Source organism: Sus scrofa, chromosome 5 (assembly GCF_054392235.1).
Source record: "Sus scrofa isolate SSC_HxYL_T2T_F1_AM1 chromosome 5, Sscrofa_HxYL_maternal_Yorkshire_Landrace_v2.0, whole genome shotgun sequence".
Lineage (NCBI taxonomy): Eukaryota > Metazoa > Chordata > Mammalia > Artiodactyla > Suidae > Sus > Sus scrofa.
In genome coordinates, this window is record NC_139387.1 from 9,837,766 (window position 1) to 9,855,561 (window position 17,796).

Below are 17,796 nucleotides of genomic sequence, written 5' to 3' on the forward strand. Positions count from 1 at the left end.
TCGCGGGGATGAGGGAGGGAGGAGGGTCTCGGCCCCGTACAGCTGCGGTCCCCTCCCCAGAGCCTGCCCGGGTGCAGAAAGGCCTCTTTGTTCTCCGCCTTTAAAGGGTAAGAGAAACACTTATGCATGGCAAATTAGCCCAAAAATGTATTTCTCTAAAACACCCAATTGTCTCACCAGGCCTGCAGCTGCAGGGAAGTTCCAGGGAGCCGGGGGAGGGGGCGTCTTTGGGGTGACCCTGAGGGACAGGGATAGGTGGTGGGGAGAGAGGGACCATCTCTCCTTCCTGCCTCTGCTCTCAGAATCTCACGGTGGCACAGCCGGGGAGGGCCCCAGTGTCAGGGAGCCACCTCCCAGGGCTACAGAGAGGGAAACTGAGGCCCGGGCAGGTGGCTGGTGGCAGAGAAAGGGCTGATCCCAGGTCCCTTGGCCTCTTTCATCTGTTCCCCCACTGTGTTGCCCATGCTGGAAGGGAACAGCCCCAGGTCCCCAAGGCCAACCAAGCCAGCTGGCCTAGGCATGAAGGAGAAAGAAAGAAGCGGGGCCGCTCTGCTCACAAGCTGTCCACTCGGGGCCTCTGTGCCCAGGAGCATGGCCAAGGGCACCCAGCACGCCCACCTCTTGCACAGCCTGGTGCCAGCCTAGGGTGGGGGGGCGACAGGGGATTCAGGCAGTGGCAGCCGAAGGGACTCCTCCACCCATTCTCCTCAGAGGCAGGCGGGAGCGAGCCCCTTTTGTCTGGAACTTAAATGCGTGTTCAGAAAAGCTTCAGGATCCTACACTGTTCTTCCTTTCAAGGCTCATCCTCCAGGAAACTGTTCTGTGGGCCCCAGGAGCATCTGGGTTCCCAAAGGTGGATCAGAGACAGCCCTGTCCCCAAGGAGCTCCTCGTCTCATGGGAGCCACAGATGAGTGAACAAAAGAGCTTGAAAGAGTCCCGTGGGGGGGTGAGGTCCAACTGAAAATGCACCATATGGGGTGGGGGGGTGTTCCTGAGGCTGTGCCCTGAAAGGTGAGTCTGAGGGTGGGATGGGGGACATTCCAGGCTGAGGGGACAGCACAAGGACACAATCACGGCTTTTTTTTTTTTTTTTTTTTGGCTTTTTGCCTTTTCTAGGGCCGCTCCCTCTGCATATGAAGGATCCCAGGCTAGGGGTCAAATCGGAGCCAAAGCCACCGGCCTATGCCAGAGACACGGCAACGCCAGATCCAAGCCTTGTCTGCAACCTACACCACAGCTCACGGCAACGCCAGATCCTTAACCCACTGAGAAAGGCCACGGATCGAACCCGCAAGCTCATGGTTCCTAGTCGGATTCGTTAACCACTGCGCCACGACGGGAACTCCCACAATCACGGCTCTTGAGAGCAGCCCTAGACAGCAGAATCCAGTCACAGACTTCCAGCCCATGTAGGAGACACGAGAGGAGAGAACCTGGGTCTGAGCCTGGGGGAGGGGGTCTTGTCAACTTGGCAAGTGACTTTATGACAGAGAAAAAACCCTGAGCCAGCCATGAAAAGTGCCCAAGGGCGGGTGCAGGGTTAGGGCCCAGCAGCTCCTCTGAGACCCCAGCTGTTTGTGCATCTGTCTGAGGAGGCCTGAGAGCCGCTCAGGAAGACGGTCACGAGGAGACTTGGGAAAAGCCAAACCCGAATGATGCTCGAAGCTTCTCAGTAAATGTTAGTTCTGCCCCCAGCCCCGCCCCAGAAGCCTGGAAAGGAAACGGGGGAGGGAAGATGGTGTGTGTGCATGTGTGTGTGTGTGTGTGCGCGCGCGCACGTGCACGCACGTGCATGCTGTGGTCATGAGTTCACATGTGTACAAGCGAGTGTGCACTTGCGCGTGAGTGTGTTACACGCCAGTGTGTGTGACTGTGTACGGGTAGGTGTAGGAGTGCGGGATGTTGTGTGTGCGTGCACATGATGGTGAGTTGTGCACGTGTGCATGGGGTCGCACTTGTGTGCACACATAAGTGCACATGTGTGTGAGTGCATACAAGTGAGTGTGTGTCCGAGGAGACAGGATCACTTCCAGGATGCTTCTTGGGGAAGGGGGCTGGGCTAAGACCGAAATGTCAAAGGCATGAGGAGGCCAAGCAATCCTAGGGCGGCTAGAGGGACCCCAGAAAGGAGATCAGCGCCCTTGGGTGGGCAAGAGGCCAGGAGACACCAAGAGGGGAGAAACCTGCTGTGGGGCGGAGCCTCTTCTCCACCCAGCCCCCCCTGGCTCAAGGTGCCACCAGCAGTTGAGCCTGATATAGGCGGGGAGCAGTGTTAACTAGAACCCCCCACTCCACCCCCAAGCTTATCCAAGAATTTTCCTGGTTCCCTCTTCCCTCTGGGAGAAATCAGAGCTACTCAGCAGTGTCGACCCTGCCCTCGGCAGTCTGGGTGCCGCCCCTCTCCCTGCCATCACCTCGGCACCTGACTCTTTGACCAGGTGGATACACCTGTGCAGACACGTCGCCCTCCCTCCGCCCTCCGAGCTGCCCAGGGGATCCCAAATCAGCCCCCATGTGCTGGTCTTCCCTGAGTTGTCCCTTCCCCTCCTTCTGGCACCCCCATCACATCGCCTTGTGCTCCCACATACATCTGGGACCGTCCTCACGGCATGTTGTAATTTACAAAACCGAGATCCCTGGACCCACCACCGTGGGAACACTTGTCAAAGAGTCCTCTCTGTAACAGGCACCAGGAATTGAAAGCAGGGACTCAAATAGGTATTCGACCACTCATGCTCCTATAGCAGTGTATTCGCAACAGCCAAAAGATGGAGACAACTCAAGGGTCCATTGACAGAAGAATGGATAAACAAAGTGTGGTTCACACAGAAGGTGGAATTCAGTCTTAAAAAGGAAGGAAAGTCTTTTTTTTTTTTTTTTTTTTTTTTTTGCTTTTTAGGGCCGCAGCCGCAGCATGTGGATATTCCCAGGCTAGGAATAGAATCAGAGCTGTAGCCACCGGCCTACACCACAGTCAAGGCAACGTCCGATTGGAGCCACATCTGCGACCCAAACCACAACTCATGGCAACACCGGATTCTTAACCCACTGAGCGAGGCCAGGGATCGAACCTGCAACCTCCATGGTTCCTGGTCGGATTCGTTTCCGCTGCAGCACGAAGGAAATTCTGATAAGTGCCACAATGTGGGGGAACCTTGAAGACATGATACTAAAGGAAAGAATCCACACACAAAGAGAGAAGTGGTATTCGATTCCACTCCTCTGAGACACCGAGAGTAGGTAAACGCATGGAGACGGAAAACCTAACAGCGCTTTGTTGGGGGCTGGGGGCTGGGGGCTGGGGGCTGTGGAGTGGGAGGGGAATGCGGAGATCTTGTCTAACGGGTGGAGTTTCCGCCTGGAAGATGAAGCTCTGGAGGTGGCTGGCCAGGAAGGTTGTGCAACATCGCGAATGTACTGCGTGTCACTGGACTGCACAGTTAAAAATGGTTCACTTGGCGAATTTTATGTCATGTGCAGCTTACCCCTGGGGTGGGGGGGAGGCACCAGGCACCGAGAGTTTTTCAAGAAAGTTCCTTTTAGATTTTGAGAAAGTTTTCTATCTGGGTGAATCTTAAGGAATAATACGAAAAGATGACTAGACATCACCCACGCGCTTAGGCAGACGTCCTGTCTACACCTCAGCGTCCCAGGATCAGCACGGGGGGTGGGTGGAATGGTTGCACAGCAAAGCGTGTGGATGACCAATGCCTTCTCTGATGAGGTGTCCTCAGACCCTCTGGGACAGCCACTCTGGTTCCCTCCTTCCCCTCAGCAACCCCCATCTCAGCCCAGGAATCTTCCGAGAGGGGCAGGGCGCCCCAGGGGAAACACACAATGACTCAGTGGGGTACAGGGTGAAAACATAAGCATTTCTTTCCATTTTAATTTTTACTCTCATTTTTGGGACACTTCTACTTGGTGTATATTTAATATAGCAGTGCATGTATGTTATTTGTAAATAAATAAACAAACCGGTACGCCTCGAGATCTGACTTAGGACCTGAAGAGATGCTGAGAAATGCGTTACCGTCTCTTTCACAGCCCAAACTCAGGCACCAAACGTATTTCAATTACGGCCCCGGTGATCAAACTTGGCATCTGCTCCTTGCCATTCAAACACGGGAACCAAACAGATTCCAACAGAGTAAGGAATATTTGTACATATTTGGGACCTTGTGCCCTCATATTTTTACCAAGAAGGAGACACAATTTAAAAAGTCAGAGACACCTGCTAGGTCCCTGGAGCAGTGAAGTCTCATGGACCCATTTAAAGGACAGAAGGGTGAGGCTCATTTTCACACCGCCTTCAGGACACAGAGCCATCACTCTCTCTTGCAGATAGTGAAATTGCAGCTCAGAAAGGTTCATTAGCTTCTCCAAGGTTATAGGGCTAGAAAGCGCCAGGGCCAAGACTCAACCCACCTGGGTCCAACCCTCAAACTGTAAGGTTTCTTCGGGAGTTCCTCTCCCCAAATCACAAGGAGGAGCTTGGCAAAGTCAGCCCCGCGGCCACGTTCCTTCCTTATCACAGGTTCTGGGCCCCTCCCGCACAACACACACACCCTGCCTGGCCAATTCCTCCTTATCCCCACACCTGAATAAGGTTCAAGGTCGCCTTTCTCCTGCCGGGCAGTCCCCTAGCCCGGCCCTCCCTTGCTGACTGCAGTCCCTGGGGACCTTCCTCCGTGCCCTGGAGGCTTGGCTGGGGGCCTGGCCCACGACTGGGCACAGCGATGGTTGAGTGAAGGGACAGGAGCAACGCACACAGAGCAGTCCTCTTACGTCTTGGCTGCTCGTGTGCGGTGTGGGGCTCGGGTCCCTTCGGACGATGACACCGTACGATGACCCTGACCCCGAGGCAAGTGCCTGTACGGCCAACCCACGGATCAGAAAGAAACCCTAGAGGTCTGGGGCCAGGGGCTGGGAAAAAATGCCAGAGCCTAAGAGGGTCGAAACACCCAGGGCATCTTCCGCCTTTCAGCCTCAAGAGGGTGACAACCAAAAAGAACCAAGAAAACAGAGGTGACAGGGCTGGGGGCAGGGGAGGGTAAAGCAGGAAACCCTCAGATCCCACCTGACTTTCTCAAAAGGTACCAAGGACCTCGGCGGCAGAGGGGCACACCCACGTGACGGGATGCCATCTTCCTCCCTGACAGTGGCCAGAGCTCAGGTGGTGCCCCTACGCTGTGCCCACCCTCCCCCTCCCATAGGACCCCTTCTGTTTGCCTCCGGCTGGTCTCTTTCCCTCGACAGGTTCCTGTGAACGGTGCCAGCTTTAGGCTGGCTTGGGTGATCTGGGAGGTGTGTGGTCCGCAAAGTCCAACCGTGACCCGTAACCTGAGAGTCTCACTGCCCCTCCCCACTCCTGAGGGCATCCTCAGCAAGGTCATGGACTGTTCCAGAGAGGCTTGCTCCCGGAGCGTCTCCTGATACCAGGCAGTGGGTCACGGGCTCTCAGCTGATGGGTTGTCAAGGGCTCAGATGCCAGTCATGTGGGACGGCCGGGACCCTTGGGGGATACAGAGGCTGGGGGAGCTGAGGAAGGGGCGCCAGCAGCTTGGGGATGGAGGGGACGTAGAGGGTCGAGCACATCCAACCACCCACCCACAGCCACAGACGTGCCCCCAAACACACGCACTGTCACCATCACACCGCAGACGCAGGTGCGTCCACACACACAAGCCCACAGGCACAAGCATGTCCTCATCAACACGTTCCTGGCACACGTGCACGCACACATGTGGACACACACACCACGATTTACCACACTAGGTACATCTGCCCAGGAAGAAGGGCCAGATGCTCCCGAAATCGCCCTTTCTCTCCCGATCCACCCTCTTACACCCCACCCCACGCTGGCCATTCTTCTCCACATCAGCCATGTTTTCCAGCCCCAAGAATCTGCTAGAGGAGTTCCCACTGTGGCTCAGCGGGTTAGGTTAACCTGACTAGCATCCACAAGGATGTGGGTTTGATCCCTGGCCTCCCTCAGTGGGTTAAGGATCTGGTGTTGCTGTGAGCTGCGGTGTAGGTCACAGATGCAGCTCAGATCCTGTGTGGCTGTGGCTGTGGTGTAGGCTGGCAGCTATAGCTCTGATTCAACCCCTAGCCTGGGAACCTCCCTATGCCACAGGTGTGGCACTGAAAAAAAAAAAAAAGGAAAGAAAAAAGAGAAAAGAAGAGAATCTGCTGGAAATCCTGAGGGTGGCAGCCTGGTTCTCCCGCCCCCAGAGAGTCAGGATTCACCTGCCCAGGCCACATGGACCCTGCCCCTGTGTCCGACCCCCAGCCTCCCTTACTGTCACAGACCACAGCCTGGCCCTCTCCCACGGGCTGCCAGGAGAGACGCTACCTCCTGGCCATGCTCTCCTGGCACACCCTGGCACTGCCAGCTCTGGGCTCACTTCTGGAGACTGGAGTCTGCCATGAAAAACCTCGGTGAGCTGAGCCATTAGGGAACAAGAGGCAAAAGCTCATATTCAGGAGTTGGGCCCCAAACGATGTCACCCAAAAGTGAAAAACCCAGCCTCCAGCTGAGTCCTGCCCCACCCCAACCAGCCACAGACCAAGCCTTGACTCCAGTTAGAGATTGTCCATCAAACCTGGGTGACAGCCTGAGCCTGCACCACAGGCCTGACCCTGACCCTGACCGCAACCTGAGGCCTGACGCTAAACCCAGGTGCATGCTCATAAGACTTGATCGTGGCCACAAACTGGATCCTGATCCGGACACCAATGATGAACACTTACCCTTTCACAGTCTGGGCTCTGACCCCAGAGTGAGCTGCTCCTCTAAGTCCAGAAGAAGCCATCTCAGATACCGTCTATAAACAGAACCCCGATCCAAACTGTAATGACCCTGACCTTGACCCCAGAATGAACCCTTATCCCAGCCCAGGCTTGAGACCTGATCTTGACCCCCAGGTTGAGCTCTCATCCTCTCCCAGAATGAACTCTTACCCCAGCTACAGCCTGACCCTGACCCTGGCCCCAGGCTGAGTCTTGACTGCAGCCCAGTTCTGATCCTGATCAAAGCCTGAGGCCTCGCCAGGAGCCAGTCCTCTCAGAAAACTGCCTTTAGTCACAGGACAAGTCCTCATCTTCCTTTCCCACAGACAGGAAACCCCAGCAGAAGCCTAGGAAGATCTGGAGAACCTTCCACAAGCGCCACATGACAGCCTTGGCGACATGGCAGGGGGCCAGGGACCCCCCCTTCCCACTCTGCAGGTGAGGAAACCAATTATCAGGGAGGCTTAACTTGGCCCCTGTGGTTCCACTACATGGAACTGGAACCAAAAGGCAGAAGCTGGAGGGAGATTTCAAAAAACTTCCCCCAATTCTGGGCTGGGTAAGGACAGAATGAGCCGCGTGCAGAGGCCTGAGGTCCTTGTCACTGGAGGTGTGCCAGCAGAGGCGGGTGACTTGTTGGCTGGTACTATGGAGAGACCCACAGGAAAGGGAGAGGCCCCTTGCTCAAAGGACCTCTCCACCCTGAGATGTCAGAGAGGCTTCATGCCGCGTTCAGGTGCTCTGAGTGCTTCTCCCAACCCAGCAGCCTCCTAGATGCAGCCCAGGTAGCCAGACCTGGAAGGCCCAGAGTCCCAGCATCTGGGGAGGGAGAGACCCAGCCCAACCAGAGGGGACCGGACCTCCCCCAACCCCTGCTCAGGCTCTTCTCACCTCTACAGGGTCTGGACCAGGTGTAGATGGGAGTCAAGACCCACATCGCCAAACTGGCTTCGGGCACTGTCCCTCGGGGCAATGCCAGGCTCTCTGTCCCGGGGTGAGTCCCCATTCCGCTCCAGCTCAGATGTACACACCTAGGACTGGGGGGACACAGCACCATTTTCGAAGTGCCAGAGCAACCTTTCTCGGCCTTCCTCCTTGTGGAAGGCCCCAGCGACCTCATTATGCAGACCTTGGACGCCAAGACCCAGAGAGGCTCAGCGGCCTGCCCTGGGTGGCACAGCCAGGCCGGGGCACATCGGGATGCAGACCCCAGACCTTGGCACCTGCCCCCCTCGCACAGCCCCACAGCTGCCCCAGGAGGGTTGGAGGATGGTGGGGGGACCTAGTGCCAGGCAGCAAAGGCTGAGGTGGGGGGCTGGATGGCCCCTTGCGCCGCCACCGCCCCCCAGGCACCGCAGCCTGGCTCCATCCACCGGCCGCCCAGCTGCCGGCACATCCGCCCGAGCCCAGACATCAATCCACACCAGGGCCCTTGCTCCCTCTTTCTTTTCTGCCCTCCTCTTCCCTCCCCAACTCGTGTCTTTTTTTTTTTTTTTTTTTTTTCTCCTTCTTCTTCTTCTCCTCTCTCTCTTCCAACATGTCATTACAGTAGAAACAAAAAGCGCGGGGACAATGCGGGCATTGACAAGGGCCCCCTCCCGGCCCCCTCCCCCCACGGTGCGTGCCAGCACTCTTTCCACCCGCCCAGGGCTGGAACCGCTGCCAAAGGAGCCCTGCTAATAAACAAGAGGAACCAGATAAACCAGGAACACAATAGAGGGATTTGTTGCACTTAGAATGGTGGGAACAATGTCAACGCCGCGCGCAGCTGCTTCTAAGCCCCCACCCCACCAAGTCCTGCCAAGCAGCCCCCTCGTCCTCCAGCCCCTCTGATTTATGAAAGGTCAGAGGGCATCATGGCTAAAGGGCCCCTTCCTCACATCCCTCGTTAACCCTTCGGACACAATGGTCCCTTCTCTGGGAGGTGGCGAGTGGGGGCGGGTGTCATGCCCAGCACTTCCTGGAGCATCCTGGGGCTGGCTGGCCGAGGTGCAGAGGGAGGAGGAGCAGGCTCCAAGATGCCTTCAGGCCAGGGGCTTTGTCTGGAGTCACAGCCTCATTGGCCAAGGCCTTTCTCTTAGTGACCCCCCGCCAGGTGTGGCCAGAGCCACGCTTGGGTCCACAAGATGGTGGGCAACCCAGGCTGCTGCCCAAACAGTGCATTCAGGGCAAAAGATTTATTGGCTGATGAGCCAGTTGGTGCCCAGCTCGTCACTGGATGCTGAGGTGGGCGTGAGGATAAGCCAGATACGGTTCCCAGTGTGGGGAAGCCCAGGTGATGGATGTGTGAGAGTCCAGGGAAGTGGGCCTGACACTGCTGTGCTGGGCAGGTCCCTGGGAGGACAGTCGTGGGAGAGTTCCCAGAGGCGGTGACGCTTGAGCTAAGGAGGCAGCACAAGCACGACGTCTGTCCTATTCAACTGCTTTGGGAGGGACATCCAAAATTAGGAATCTAGGGAGTTCCCGCTGTGGCGCAGTGGGTTAAGAATATGAATGCAGTGGCTTAGGTCACTGTGGAGGTGTGGGTTCAATCCCTGCCCCGGGAACTTCCATATACCATAGGTGTGGGCATTAAAAAATAAATAAATATAGGAGGTTCCGCTGTGGCGCAGCAGAAACAAATCCGACTAGTAACCATGAGGTTGCAGTTTCAATCCCTGGCCTCACTCAGTGGGTTAAGGATCCGGCATTGCTGTGAGCTGTGGTGTAGGTCTCAGATGCAGCTCAGATCCCGTCTTGCTGTGGCTGTGGCGTAGGCCGGCAGCTGTAGCTCCGATTCAACCCCTAGCCTGGGAACCTCCGTATCCCACAGGTGTAGCCCTAAAAAGGCAAAAAAAAAAAAAAAAAAAAAATTAAATATAGAATAAATGATTATTTTTTTTAAATTAGGGATCTGGGATTATGGGAGAGATGAGTGCTAAATGACCTATTTGAAAGCTGATCCCCAAATGAACTTCAGCCTGTCTTCCCTCTTTAAAAAAAAAAAAAGTCACAAGGTATTCTTACATTTAAGCCCAAATTGGAAGAAGGAAGATGCAGGAGAAAGTCTCCCGTTCACCCATTTCTCATCTCTGCTGAGCAGGGCCCTCTTGGCCATACCCTGACCATTCCTGCTCCCCATAAACCATCCCCACCACCCCTGCTGGGGCCCCAGGCCCCTTCCGTGGGTACCAACTATTTCTCTAGTGGAAGAAAGTCAGTGTTCATAATAATCATTAAATTCCAATCCTTTAGAAAATCATCTTAGCTTCACCTTCAAAACATATCCAGAATGTCCAGTCTCACTTCTATTTAACATTGTACTAGAAGTGCTAGCCAGTGCAATAAAGTAAGAAAATGAAATAAAAGGCAGAAAGATTGGAAAGGAAGAAGTAACACTACCTTTATTCACAAGCAACATAATCATCTATATAGAAAATCCTAAAGAATCTATAAAAAAAAATGAGCAAGTTTAGCAAGGTTGCAAAATATATCAGTGCACCAAAAAATCTTTTTTTTTTTACTGACAAAAACAGCAGGAAATTAAAAATTTTTGCATATTATTTAAAACAAAACCATAAATGTGAAATACTTAGGGACAAATTTATATCACAAGCGCATGGTATAATGACACTGAAGAGGGCAGAGAAGAAAAAACCTGTCCTATGTAATTTTGTACAATGATATTATTTTTTTTTCATATTTTCTAGGGCCACACCCGCGGCATATGGAGGTTCCCAGGCTAGGGGTCTAATCGGAGCTGTAGCCGCCAGCCTATGCCACAGCCATGCCAGATCTGAGGTATGTCTGCGACCTACACCACAGCTCATGGCAACGCCGGATCCTTAACCCACTGATAGAGGCCAGGGACTGAACCCGCAACCTCGTGATTCCTAGTTGGATTCGTTAGCCACTGAGCCATGATGGGAACTCCGTGTACAATGGTATTATCTACCAGATACTGTAAAGCAAGAGACAAAAGGAACTGTATACAAATACTAAATGTCGATTAGTAAATTTGCTTATCACAAGGCATGGGTTGGCAATTCTGAGTCCATTTTATGTGTACACTAAGTTTGAACAAATAGGTAAATAGTCTATAGCTAATGAAAGCCATATATCTCACGTTAGAGAAAGAAATTACAAATAATAACGAGGAAAGCCTAGAAAAACCTGTGGTGCTGAAAGTGGGACTTAATTTCTTTCTCCTTGATTGTGACATGTACTTAGAGACTCACTTCTAGCAAAGAGAGTGTCAAAGGAGAAAATAATATCTTTACAGTGGAGGAACCTGGAAACACAACCTTAACCAAGTGGTCCAAGTTGGCATCACCAATAATAAAGCTGCATATCAATATCATGTTCCCTCTAATATGATGCAATGAGAAAGGCACGTCCCCTATATAGTGTCCCCAAAATTCATACCTTTAGAGTGATAAGAAGAAAATATCAGAAAAACCCAAACTGAGAGCCATTCTACAAAATGCCTGACCAGCACTCTTCAAAAATGTTGGGGTCGTGAAACACAAGGAAGGACTCCTGAGGAATGGTCACGGCTGGGCGGAGACTAAGAAGACATGACAACTGGGAGTTCCCTTCGTGGCTCCGTGCTTAACGAACTCAACCAGGATGCATGAGGATGCAGGTTTGATCCCTGGCCTCGCTCAGTGGGTTAAGGATCCAGCGTTGCCAGGAGTTGTGGTTTAGGCCGGTGCATTACAGCTCCTGATTCAACCCCTTGCCTGGGAACCTCCATATGCTGCGAGTGCAGCCCTAAAAAGACTTAAAAAAAAAAAAAGAAAGAAAGAAAGAAAGAAAAAAGAAAAAAAGAATAGACTCACACATATGGTCAGTTGATTTTCAGCAAAGGTGCAAAAGACAAGTCATCAGGGAAAGGAAAAAAAAAAGAAACTTAACACCTCACACAATATGAAAAACAATTTAAAAACAAAAAACTGGGACTTCCCGGCGTGGCGCAGTGGTTAACGAATCCGACTAGGAACCATGAGGTTGCAGGTTCGGTCCCTGCCCTTGCTCAGTGGGTTAACGATCCGGCGTTGCCGTGAGCTGTGGTGTAGGTTGCAGACGCGGCTCGGATCCCGTGTTGCTGTGGCTCTGGCGTAGGCCGGCGGCTACAGCTCCGATTGGACCCCTAGCCTGGGAACCTCCATATGCCGCAGGAACGGCCCAAAGAAATGGCAAAAAGACAAAAAAAAAAAAAAAACCCGACACCTCAACTTCTCCAAATAGGTCACAAACCTAAGTGTAAAATCTAAAACTAGAAAACTTCCAGAAGAAAATATAGGAGAAAATCTTTGGGACCCTGGTCAGGCAAAGATTTCCTAGATACAACATTAAACACACAACCCATAAGAGATAAAAATTGATAAACCGGACTTCTTCAAAAATTTAAAAATTTTGCTCTTCTAAACATACCATTAAAGAATGAAAAGATAAGCCAAAAACACAGAGAAAAATATTTGCAAGTTGTACATCTAACAAAGAACTGCAATCAGAATAAATGAAGAACTCTCAAAACTCAATAATAGGAGTTCCCGTCGTGGTGCAGCGGAAACGAATCCAACTAGGAACTGTGAAGTTGCGGGTTCGATCCCTGGCTTCACTCAGTGTGTTGAGGATCCGGCGTTGCCATGAGCTGTGAGGTAGGTTGCAGATGTGGCTTGGATCCCGCGTTGCTGTGGCTGTGGTGTAGGCTGGCAGCTGTAGCTCTGATTTGACCCCTAGCCTGGGAACCTGCATAAGCCATGGGTGCAGCCCTAAAAGGTAAAAAAAATAAAAATAAATAAATTTTTTTTAAAACTCAATAATAAGAGAAACAACCCTATTTTAAAAATGGGCAAAAGGGCGTTCCCACTGTGGTACAGTGGGTTAAGAATACAACTTCAGAGGCTCAGGTCCCTGCAAAGGCATGAGTTTGATCCCTGGCCAGGTGCAGTGGGTTAAAGGATCCAGAATTGCCACAGCTGCGAGGTACACCCTCAGATGCAATCCTTGGTCCAGGAACTTCCACATGCCAAGGGTGCAGCCATAAGAAAAAATAAATAAAAACAGGCAAAAGATTTGAAGAGAGACTTCACCAAAGAAGATATACAGAAGACAAATAAGTACATGAAACGATGTTCAGGATGATTCATCAGTAGAGAAACGCAAATTAAAACCACTGCACACACTAGTCAGCAAAAATAAAAAGACTGATCATGCCCTGTGCCGTCCAGTCTGCAGAGGAAGACGAATTCTTATACGCAGCTGGTAGCAATGAAAAATGGTTCATCGGAGTTCCCGTCGTGGCGCAGTGGTTCATGAATCTGACTAGGAACCATGAGGTTGCAGGTTCGGTCCCTGCCCTTGCTCAGTGGGTTGAGGATCCGGTGTTGCCGTGAGCTGTGGTGTAGGTCGCAGACGCGGCTCAGATCCCGCGTTGCTGTGGCTCTGGCGTAGGCCGGTGGCTACAGCTCCGATTGGACCCCTAGCCTGGGAACCTCCATATGCCGAGGGAGCGGCCCAAGAAATGGCAAAAAGACAAAAAAAAAAAAAAGAAAGAAAGAAAAATGGTTCATCCCCCTTGGAAAAGGGTTTGATGGTTTCTTGAAGTTAAATATGCACCTAGTGTACAACCCAGCCATTTCACTCCTAGGTATTTACCTATTAGAAATGAAAGCATATGTACACAACGACTTTACACGCATGTTCACAGTAGCTTTATTTGTAATAGACAAAAATCTGGAAACAACCCAAATGTCCATCAGCAGGTGAACAGATAAACAAACTGTAGTCTAGCCATACGATGGAATATTCTTCAGTAAAATAAAAAGAAGAAACTATTGACCCACACGACGACAAAGAGAAACTGAAAATAATTATGCTGAGTGAACGAAAACAAGCCAAAAAAAAGGAAGAAAAGAAAGAGGACACACTGGAGGATTCCATGTAGACACAACTCTAGAAAATTCAAATTAATCTACAGGGACCGAAGCAGATCGTGGTCGCCCAGGGATGATGAGGTGGGGCCAAGGGCGCGACGACCGAGGGACGGGAGCAAGGTTCTGTGGGTTATTTTCTTCACTGGCTATGGTTTTACGTGTGTGTATGTATGTGTCAAACTCATCCAAACGCACGTTTTAAATATGTGCAGTTTCTTTATTTATCTTGCTTTTTAGGGCCACACCCGCCACATACGAAGGTTCCCAGGCTAGGGGTTGAATCCGAGCTACAGCTGCCGGCCTACGCCACAGCCACAGCCATGCAGGATCCGAGCCACATCTGCAACCTACACCACAGTTCACAGAGGCAACGCCAGATCTCCAACCCACTGAGCCAGGCCAGAGATCGAACCCGCAAGCTCATGGTTACTCGTCGGATTTGTTTCCCCTGTGCCACAACTGGGAACCCTGTGCAGTTTATTGCATGTCAACTACACGTCAGTAAAGCTGTTAACAAATAGTTGTTTTTTTGTTTTTGTTTTTTTGTCTTTTTAGGGCCACACCCGCGGCACGTGGAAGTTCCCAGGCTAGGGGCTGAATCAGAGCTGTGTCTGCGACCTACACCACAGCCCAGGGCAACGCCGGATCCTTAACCCACCAAACAAGGCCAGGGATCAAACCTGAGTCCTCCTGAATATCAGTCAGATTCGTTTCCCCTGAGCCGTGACGGGAACTCCACCAAATAATAATTTTTTAAAAAGAGAAGCAAACACAGCCAGGAATCTGCCTACTTCTCACGGCGACACTGGGACCACCCTGGCCATTGCTGCCACCACCTCAACAGCTTCCTCCCTGGTCTCCCAGCTCCTGCCCGGGCCCTCAGGCAGGTCTCAGGCCCCCTCACTCACTGCTCCTGGGGGGTGGGTAGCCCCAGGCACACTCCTACCTTAGGACTTGTGCCATGACCGCTCCCTCTGTCTGGAATGTTCCTTCCCAAACACCCATATGCCCAAATACCTAAAAAGCCTCGGGTCTTCACTCAATGTGCCCTGCTTTAATCGCCCTGTTTAAAAGTGTGAACTGGGAGTTTCCGTCGTGGCTCAGTGGTAACGAACCCAACTAGTATCCATGAGGACGCAGGTTCAATCCCTGGCCTCGCTCAGTGGGTTAAGGATCTGGCATTGCCATGAGCTGTGGTGTAGGTCCCAGATTTACAGTGACACTTCTGGAGGTTGTGGCTCGGATCCACCGTTGCTGTGGCTGCGGTGTAGGCTGGCAGCTGCTGCTCCAATTCGACCCCTAGCCTGGGAAGCTCCCTGTACTGCAACTGCAGCCCTAAAAAGACAAAACAAAACAACAAAGAAACTGGGAGCCACCCTTTCCTCTGTCCCCACAGCCCTTTCCCTGTTCAACTCCCCCCCCATCACATCACATAAAATTAACTTATTTGGGGTTTTGCTTGTTTCCCTCAACTGGAATTTGTATTTTGTTCACCAACATAGTCTGAGAGGCTCTAGCAGGTGTTCCATACATGTTTGTTAAAGGAGTATTTATTGTGTACCACGTGTACATGGCTCACGGATCACAACCACCTCCGGAAGTGTCACTATAATTCTCCCCACTTCACAGATGGGAAAACTGAGGCACAGGGAGACGAAGCATGCCCAGGGTTCCTTTAGAGCCTTGCTCCTGCCCAGTGTGCTCTGCATGTCCTCCCCAGAGGCCGGGTCACCAGGTCAGAGCTTCTGGTCACACCTGAGGTCTGCGACCTGATCCCTCCCGGCAGCTGGAATCCGGGCCCCGCCCCTCCCTCGTTCCGGAGCTTGAACCAGAGCTTATATCAACAACGAGGAGATGAACCCTTCCTGGTTTCCTCTTGGACCTTCTCTCTGCCGGGGTTCAAGAGGAGTGTGAGGGAGAGTAGAAGGATCCATGGAATAGAAACGGCTCATTACAAAGGGGGTGGGGGGTTGAAAGCGAGAGACCGGGCGGGGGGTGGGCAGGACAAAGCTCTGAGCGGGTCCCGGGGAGCCGACAGCACCCTAATTCACACCGTCCCCAGGACAAAAGTCGGCTCGGGCTAGAACTAGTTTTAGTCCCCGCTCCCCTCGCTCAGGCGTCCGCGTGCCCGGGGTTCATTACTCAACAAGCTGGCACCCGGCCTGCCTGCGCATGCGCGCGGCCCCTAGCACGGAGCAGAGCCCCTGGGTCCGCCTCCTCGGGAACCAGAGGTCCCTTGGCGCCCACTGTTGCCCCCCAACCAGGCCCCCTGGGAGGCATTGCTCCCACCCTCATGCTGCACGGGTGGAAGCGGGTCTGGAGCCGCGGGGGCTGCTCCACGCTTTGAGCCCAGCCTGACCCCACGTCTTTGACCGCCAGGTGCTTCGGCTTCCTTCTACCTCTCGGCTACCAAGGCTCCTGCACTTTTCGCCACCTCCTCTGAGCCCAGGGCCTTCCTTTTTCTCATAGATCAGGACTCCGGCCCCTGTAGCTGGGTCTCCCCTCCCGCCTGCAGCCGCGCGCCAGCCCCTCAAGGTCTGCCCCAGCCCCGAGTCTGCTCCCCTTTCAGGAGGTGGCCCCACCCAGGTGCAGACCGGGTGGGCGCGGTCAGCAGACTGGGGAGGAAGGGCGGGGGTGTGCTGTCCGATGGTCACAATACTGCTGCAGGCTACCTGAGTGCTGTGCGCTGGACCACAGGTCAGGAGTCAGGTTTGAATTCCCAACTGCTGCTCACCACTGGTGACCTGGGCACATCCTTTGCCCTCTCAGGACCTCTTGGTTTTATTCACTGCTAATGGAGCACTTGTAACTAGAAAAATCCAAATCCTTCCGGAATTTTCAAGCCTATGCCTTCCCGGAACATCTAGCAGACAGAGGTAGGGCATGTTCCAGGAGCTTGAACAGTGGTCCCAGGTCAGGCCACGGCCTTTTCTTTTCTTTTCCTTTTTTGTCTTTTTAGGGCATATAAAAGTTTGCAGGCTAGGGGTCAAATCAGAGCTGCAGCTGCTGGCCTACACCACAGCCACAGCAACTCGGGATCTGAGCCATGTCTGCAACCTACACCACAACTCACTGAGCAGGGCCAGGATCGAACCCGTGTTCTCAAGAATGCTAGTCAGGTTTGTTACTGCTGAGCCACAGTGGGAGCTCCAGGCCACTGCCTTTTCCAAGTCTCCTTCCAAACCTTTTTTTTTTTTTGGCTACAGCCATGGGCTTGATGTGGGATCTCAGTTCCCAGACCAGGAACTGAACCTGGACCACAGCAGTGAAAGTGCTGAGTCCTAACCACTAGACCACCAGGGAACTCCCTAGGGTGTCATTTTAATTTCAGTTCTTCAACGTGAGGAAGGACGGCCCCAGGATGCCCATCATACAGGAGAGGAAGCTGGAGCTCAGAGAGGTGACAGACCTCCCACGACCATGGCATAAACAGAAGTGATGGAGCTGGGACCACGGCTGGGACCTGAGTCATAGTCTGTCCCTTGCCTCTGCTCTGAGCCAGGCCCTTCCTAGGGGGGGCCCATGTGGGTGGAGCGTATGGGGTAGGAAGCTATTCATCCAGACCAGTGCTTCTCCAGCTCGCTGGAGAAAAGTACAAACTTTAAAAAATAATAATAATAATCCTTTGTGGACCAATACTTTTATAAAATACAATAAAAATGAATTGCTAAAAATTGATCGCTCTGTTGGAAATTGCAGCTACGGCAAATTGTCGCAGCAGTTGCTAAGGTCTGTACTGACCCCTCAGGGAAGGTCCCAGACTGTAGAGCTCACTTGGAGGGGTGCTGCCCTAAATTGCTTCATTTCAGTTGCTAGTATCACCCCCCCATCCCTATTTGACCTGACAACCTCTCACCCTGCCACCCACACAGACCAGTCGGTCACCAACCTCCCTCCATCCTAATGTCCCATTGGACAGACCCCCACCCCCTCTGGCCACCCCCCCAGGCCAGTGTCCTGCTCTTCCATCTTTGGTCTTGTCCCCCCATCCCTCTCTCAAGCCAGGGTGAGCTTGTAAATGCTCTGTAGCGCCCCTGAGCTGAAACGCTTCACTGAAATCCAAGCCCTTGAACCTGGTACTCA

At 52.7% G+C, this 17,796-nt stretch overlaps 1 long non-coding RNA gene and 1 other non-coding gene across 3 annotated transcripts in view; both read right to left on the reverse strand.

The window, feature by feature from the left end:
• The window catches only part of LOC146403128 (uncharacterized), a 63,510-nt gene that overhangs the window by 27,887 nt on the left and 17,827 nt on the right, over positions 1–17,796 (reverse strand). The gene's annotated exons all lie outside the window — the stretch shown is intronic.
• Positions 16,945–17,016, reverse strand: TRNAE-UUC (transfer RNA glutamic acid (anticodon UUC)). Its single transcript has one exon. It is a non-coding gene; the product is annotated as a tRNA-Glu (tRNA).